This window comes from Schistocerca americana, chromosome 5, assembly GCF_021461395.2.
Source record: "Schistocerca americana isolate TAMUIC-IGC-003095 chromosome 5, iqSchAmer2.1, whole genome shotgun sequence".
NCBI lineage: Eukaryota > Metazoa > Arthropoda > Insecta > Orthoptera > Acrididae > Schistocerca > Schistocerca americana.
Genome location: NC_060123.1, coordinates 127,878,838 through 127,885,962, shown reverse-complemented (window position 1 = coordinate 127,885,962; position 7,125 = coordinate 127,878,838).

Here is a 7,125-nt window from a genome sequence, read left to right as displayed (position 1 = left end):
CATTCTCTGACAATTATTTCGAGCAATTAGTTCATAAGCCCACTCGAATAGTAAGCGATTGTGGAATTACACTTGACCTCTTAGCAACAAATAATCCTGAGCTAATAACGAACATCAAAACGGTTACAGGGGTTGGTGAACACAGAGTAGTCGTGGCGAGACTAAATACCGTAGCTCCCAAATCCACTAAAAATAAATGAAAAATATATCTATTGAAAAAAAGCAGGTAAAAATTCGCCTGACGCCCTCCTGATAGACACTCTCCACTCCTTCCGAATTAACAACGTAAGTGTAGACCAAATGTGGCTTGAATTCAGAGAAATAGTATCCACGGTAATTGAAAGATTTATACCAAATAAATTAACAAACGACGGAGCTGATCTCCCTTGGTACACAAAACAGGTCAGAATACTGTTGCAGAAACAACGAAAAAAGCAAGCCAAATTGAAACGAACGCAAAATCTCCAAGATTGGCGATAATTTACATAAACACAAAATTTCGTGCGGACTTCAATGCGGAATGTTTATAATAGTTTCCACGAAGCAACTTTGTCTCGAAACCTTGCACAAAATTCAGAGAGATTCTGGCCGTATGCTAGCGGCAAGACACAATCAATGCCTTCTCTGCGCGATAGCAATGAAAATACTATCGATGACGGTGCTCTGCTAAAGCAGAGTTACAAAACACAGCCTTCTGAAATTCCGCCACCAAAGAAGACGAAGTAAATATTCCAGAATTCGAATTAAAAAACAGATGCCAACATGAGTAACTTAGAAGCAGATATCCTCGGAGTAGTGAAGCAACTTAAATCACGTAATGAAAGCAAGCAAGTTTTTCGGTCCAGACTATATCAACTAGATTCTTTTCAGAGTATGCTGATGCAATGGCTCCGTACGTAACGATCATATAGAACAGCTCGCTCGACGAAAGATCCGTATCCAAAGAGCGGAAAGTTGCACAAGTCACACCAAAATTCAAGAAAGGCAATAAGAGAAAGGCACTAAGTTAGAGACCCATATCGTTACCGTCGATGTGCAGTAAGATTTTGGAACATGCATTGTGCTCGAACATAATGAATTATCTCGAAGAGAACGGTCAATTGACACACAGTCAACACGGATTTAGAAAACATCGTTCTTGTAAAGCACAACTAGCTCTTTACTCACACGAAGTGCTGAGTGCTGTCGACAAGAGATTTCAAATTGATACCGTATTTCTAGATTTCCAGAAGGCTTTTGACACAGTACCTCAGAAACGGCTTGCAATCAAATTGCATGCTTATGGAATATCGTCTCAGTTATGCGGCTAGATTCTTTATTTCCCGTCAGAGAGGTCACAGTTCGTAGTAACTGATGGAAAGTCATGGAGTAAAACAGAAGCGATTTCTGGCGTTCCCGAAGATAATGTTATAGGCCTTCTGCAGTTCCTTACCTATATAAACGATTTAGGAGACAATCTGAGCAGCATTTTTAGGTTGTTTGCAAATGACGCTGTCGTTTACCGCGTAGTAAGGTAATCAGATAATACAAAAATTGCAAAACGATTTAGAAAAGATATCTGTATGGTGCGAAAATTGGCAATTGACCGTAAATAAGGAAAAGCGTGAGGTCATCAACATGAGTGCTGACAGGAATCCGTTGAACTTCGGTTATCGATAAATCAGTCGATCTAAAGGCCGTAAAGTCTACTAAATACCTAGGAATTACAATTACGAACAACTTAAATTGGAAAAAACTCACCGGAAAATGTTGTGCGAAAGGCGAACCAAAGAATGCGTTTTATTGGCAGAACACTTGAAAGATGCAATGATAGCCTGTCTCATCTCCTTTACACTGATAATGAATGAGTGGTCTTCTGAATTTTAGTCACTAATTTCCAGTCACTGTTCCGATCAAGCATTGTGGGATTAAAATAGTCGTCGTGAACACTGAACAACGGGACACAGTAAATTCTTAGGAAGGCAAGAAGCATTCACTGATAGGGAAGCAGCACTGCTTCCCGTATAATCGTTATATAAATTTCGATAGAGCTTTTTACCACAGGTTTTGATTGTGCATTAATATATTGAGTTTACAAATTTGTTAATGAATAAACGTAAATACTGAGTTTAATCATTGCTTCTATTCGACACTTTCACATTCATTAAGTTATAGGCGTCTAATTTACTTTCCGGAAGATATTAGCAATCAACTTAAAATCACCACCAGAATGAGATACTGCAAATTCCTCTGTTTGAGAGCTATGCCTAGGGTCGTAATTTTCTTGTTTTCGATTTAACTTTGTGCACAAGTATTTAGAGGTTAGTTCTTAATGATGTGGCCTGCCTGTCAGTAATTGTGGAGGGTTAAGGAAAAATTCATCATCACGAGGTTTTGCACAAATATGGCGTATCCGTGCCAGGATCGAGTTTATGTTCCACTAGAAAATAGTCAGTGACATTAATTATAAAGTTCACGTAATTGGGTGAGGCCGTACGTAATATTGAACCTCGATTCTCAGGAAAATGTTCAGCTTCATGAATCTGAGTGGTACCATAATTTGTAGGCACTCAGAATTTTAGTTATATACATTTTATGCACCTGTTGTACATCTTATACATATGTTGGTGACTAAACGAAGAGACAACAGATCGTAGTGTGTTTATTGTAGTCCAAGCTGGCGTCATTTACTAATTTGTATTTCCTTTCCTGTAGGTTCTAATAAAAGTTTTGTGGGTTCTGTCCCATTTCTGACAGGCATTGCAAACCAACTTCGAAATTTTGGAGGGGAATTGTGATGCTGAGAACAGTTGTGCATATGTGAGGGGCAGATTTTTTTGTCTTCTTTTCTTGAGAGGAGAGGAGTGTTAACTAATGTATCGGGAGTTTAGGCTCATTAAATGTGAATGTTAACAAGTAGCATGGAACAATAGAGGAAAGACCCTCCCTCCCCCCTCAAAAAAGAAAACAACTGGAAGGCGTTTACTGAATGCAGGCGGAAAGGACAGAAGCGACAATATTCCCCTCATTTACATGCTCACACAGCTATAGTCTGCAGAGCTTTCATAGTTGTAGTACTATGTGAAATACCGATAAACGTGAATACACAATACGATTTTATATTGCGTAAATTATGACATTATCAAAGCTGTGAGAATTTGTTGCTGCCACTGTTCATAAAATTACTCCATGACACATATATATCTCAAATTTTCAGACGAGTGTTTCTTACAATGTATTGCAGCGCACATATGCAACTAGACCTGCAGCAAACTAATTTGGACGCAGCCCTTTCGTTTATAACACAAAATCTGATATCTTCGAGGCGAACTACAATTACTGGGCAACAACTGAAATCACCAGTAAACATAAAAGAGGTAATAAAATCAGCATAAATGGAACAAAATAATCTTACAAATTAGATTTTATTCCTAAGATACTAAGTGTGCACTTTTGGGTAGCTAGTTTCAGAGGGGATGTGAGGGTGGTACAGGAAGAGGAGGAAGGAAGTTTCGATATGACACTGATTGTAAAACAATGACAATCAGTAGCGATGTGTAGCCACTACAGGGTCATTCCATGTGAAAGGACCCTTCATAATAAAAAATAAAGTTTAAAAGATCTTAAAGTGTGGCATATCTTTCTGTAGCCAAAAGGTCAAGGAAGCAGAAATTAATCCCAGTTTTCATTATATCCTGGCCTGAAAGGTGTAAAACAGTTACAAACTTACTCTTGGTGTCAGGGAAAAAAATTGTAGAATTTAATGTGAAATGTTGGCAGCCCTACAGACTAGTGTCTTCGAAGTTGAATGCCCATGTGTTGTGCATATACTATCTGGATAATTGTGAAGCTGTAACTGTGGTTTTACATTTATAATACAGGTAAATAAGCTCTGAATCATTTTTTAAAAAAATACGGAATTTCTGCCACACCCGCAACACAGAAATAGACATTTATTTGTTTATCAGTTTAGTTTCATGTTATGTAAAGTTGGAAGTTTGTAAAAGTGAGGTTAGTTACATTGGCTACAACTTTGAATTATAATATTTTTTTGTAGGAACACTCTATCATGTCAAGAAACGCGTTTCGGGTGTGACACGCCAAAGTGTTAAGAGCTGTTACCATGATACCAGAACTTTGTAACAAGGAAATTTTACTGTAACAACAGACACAGTTATTGTTATTGTTGATATTATTCTTGTGATTGTTATTATTATCAACCAGCTGAAAGTATTATTCTTGTAACTTATTATAGGACGAGCATGTCATCCACTGAAAGGTGCCGCAAGTTTAGGGAGAAACTGAAGCAATCTCCAGTTCAGTATCAGTCAATGTTAGAAAAGGAACGCAAAAGATATAAGTTACGGAGAGAAAAAAATAAAGCTGGCTTGCAGGACGATCAAAAGAAACTTAAACGTATGCAAGGTAAGGAAAGACAAAGAAGGCATCGAGAAAAGAATAAAATTTCTGCTCAAACTCCCACTTCATCTTGTATTTTGTCGCCCTCTAAATCATATAGTTCCAAAAGATCACTTGAGAAGGCGGTAAACAAGGTGAGGAAAAGCTTACCATGCAGCCCAAGGAAACGAAAGGATGTAGTGGCAAAGCTGTTTAACGATGAGCTGCCTGAAGTTGCAAATAAACTTAAAAAAAGATATGTACAAAGAAAGGGAGTCCGACATAAGCCGAAAAGAACCAGGAAGAAATGATGTGGTTAGTGTCAAGAACCCTGAAACAGGAGAACGAGAACAGAAACAGAAGTGCTATATGATGATGACAATATCTGAAGCATATGAAAAACTTATTCTTGAATATCCAGAGTGTCAGATAAAAAAATCAAAATTCTTCTCTCTTCGTCCACCTTTTGTATACCCTGTATCATTTATGCCATATAATATGTGTATTTGTCGATACCATGCAAACATACAGTATTTGGTTGAAAGCGTTGCAAGAGAAACCAATACATTTCCAAGTAGAGCTCAAGATTTAGTTAGCATTCTTGTTTGTGACACAGAAAATTGTAAGTGTATGTCCAGTGCCTGCAAAAAGTTAACACTTTAAATGCGAAGAGCCTTGTTGATGAAGAAATACTGAACAAAGAGCTTGAATGGACTCAATGGAAAGATGTTGAAGGTCGCCCTCGGCGTATACAAACAGTTGGGACAGTTTTGAATGCCATTAAAGAAACAGGAAAACAGCTTCTGGGATTCAAACTGCACTGTTATGTTAAGAAGAAGCAATCAAAGTACTTTGAGGATGCAAAAGTAAATTTCAGTAATCACGATTTGGTTTTGCAGGTTGACTATGTTGAAAATTATACTTCTGTTTGTCAGGATGAAATCCAGAGTGCTCACTGGCACCAACAGCAGACAACTATATTTACAGCTGTGGCCTGGATGGCACCGTACCTAGCTATGCCATTGTTAGCGATGACTTGTCCCACAATAAATATTCGGTTTGGGCAATGGTTAAGCTGCTTTTTCAAGACCTAACGAGAGAATTTCCTTATCTTCACGAATCGCTTCACATTATTAAATGCTACATATTTACAAGCTGAATTTGTCATTACTGGTGACTGGAATTTTTACAGGAACTTAATAACACGCTATTCTATTCACTAAATTAAAGTTAGCCTTACTCTGACACCTGAAGTACAAATAAATATAACTTTACGCGTGAAAAATGTGACAAAATGTCACACCTGCAACAGTGGAATGACCCTACGCTTACTCGATGAGTCTATGTGATTTGTGCAACCCGAACACAGGACAGCGAAAGGAAACTATGAATAACACAATGATCGCAAGTCCATGTGAGCCAGAAATATCTGCTGTAAAGACTTGGGCTCTTTTCTCGCATTTAATTGATCTATCTGGTTACTTAAACGTAAGTTCCTGTAGGGCGTAGGCTATGTGAACTGACGCATTGCCACAGAGTACAAGCAGTAGCGACATAGCGTTCCCACCAATACTTACCATAGTGTAGCAATCACCGAAAGCTGTTAAACAAAGTAATGTTTGTTCGTTGAGACTGAAAAAGATCTGACATAAGGCATTAACAGCCCCTACTCCGACCTCTACTAATTCAAAACTGGTGAACAGACTCGACATAAATTATTCGTAGAGACACCAAGAACAGTGTAGCTATGCATTTTAACTTAGTCAACTTCGCCCACAGGTACATTTTATGATGATGTTAGACACGCCATGTTTACACATTTCCATACCGAATGGTAATCGGAGACATGAAAACACCGTCTGCTGCACGACCAGCCTGACAAAACCTGCACTTTATACAAAAAAAGTAGGGTAGCAAAATATGTTACGTAAGTATATAGTCGTGATATTCCAAACAAGTGATATACTTCCGATTCGGAGCAACAATATGGCGCCGATGACATCATATCCACACCCTAACAGCAAAGAAACAGATTGGATAGTAATACTCCTCTTACAAGGAGGCAGTCGTAATAATTAAGAAAAATAAGCCGTTCCTCTTTACATCTGTTCACAGTACTTTACTTTCTTATGCTTTTATTGGAACTTGAAAATTGAAATATTCGCGTAGTTTCAGGTGGACAAAACGCAGTTTTTTGTGTCTGATGAAATAGGGCCTGCCTGAAACCAATTAAAAATAAATGACCGTACATGTATAAAAAGGGCAGTTTTCTCGATCTACACCTCAAAGTTCAGGGTTGGATCTATTTTGTCGCAGAGCCGAGCCGTCTGTTTCACTGCTTGAATACTGAAGTTATTTATCCCACGGGGAAGCCGTTTTGAAAAATTTGGACGCAGGCCGCCATATTTCCTTTTGTGTCTACCCAGATTTTTTCTGAATAGCGTTACGACTGCTAAATTATGTGGGAATTTTGAAGATCTCAACAGTTATATTGATGTTTTTCTCATTGCAACAGACGAAAACGTTAGAGCAGAATATGCAGTTGGACAATACGGGCGTTATCATGGATGCTCTTTACAAAGTATCACAGTTTGTAAGCACAATAAAAGAAAAGCAAATTGAAATTTCCAAAATTATATACCTATGAATATGTGTCTTATATCAACGGAGAGTCTTTCGTCGTTTGTGCAAGGCAACTCGGAAACGTACAGGCGTTTGTTGCAATTCATACCACTAACTACAGTACTA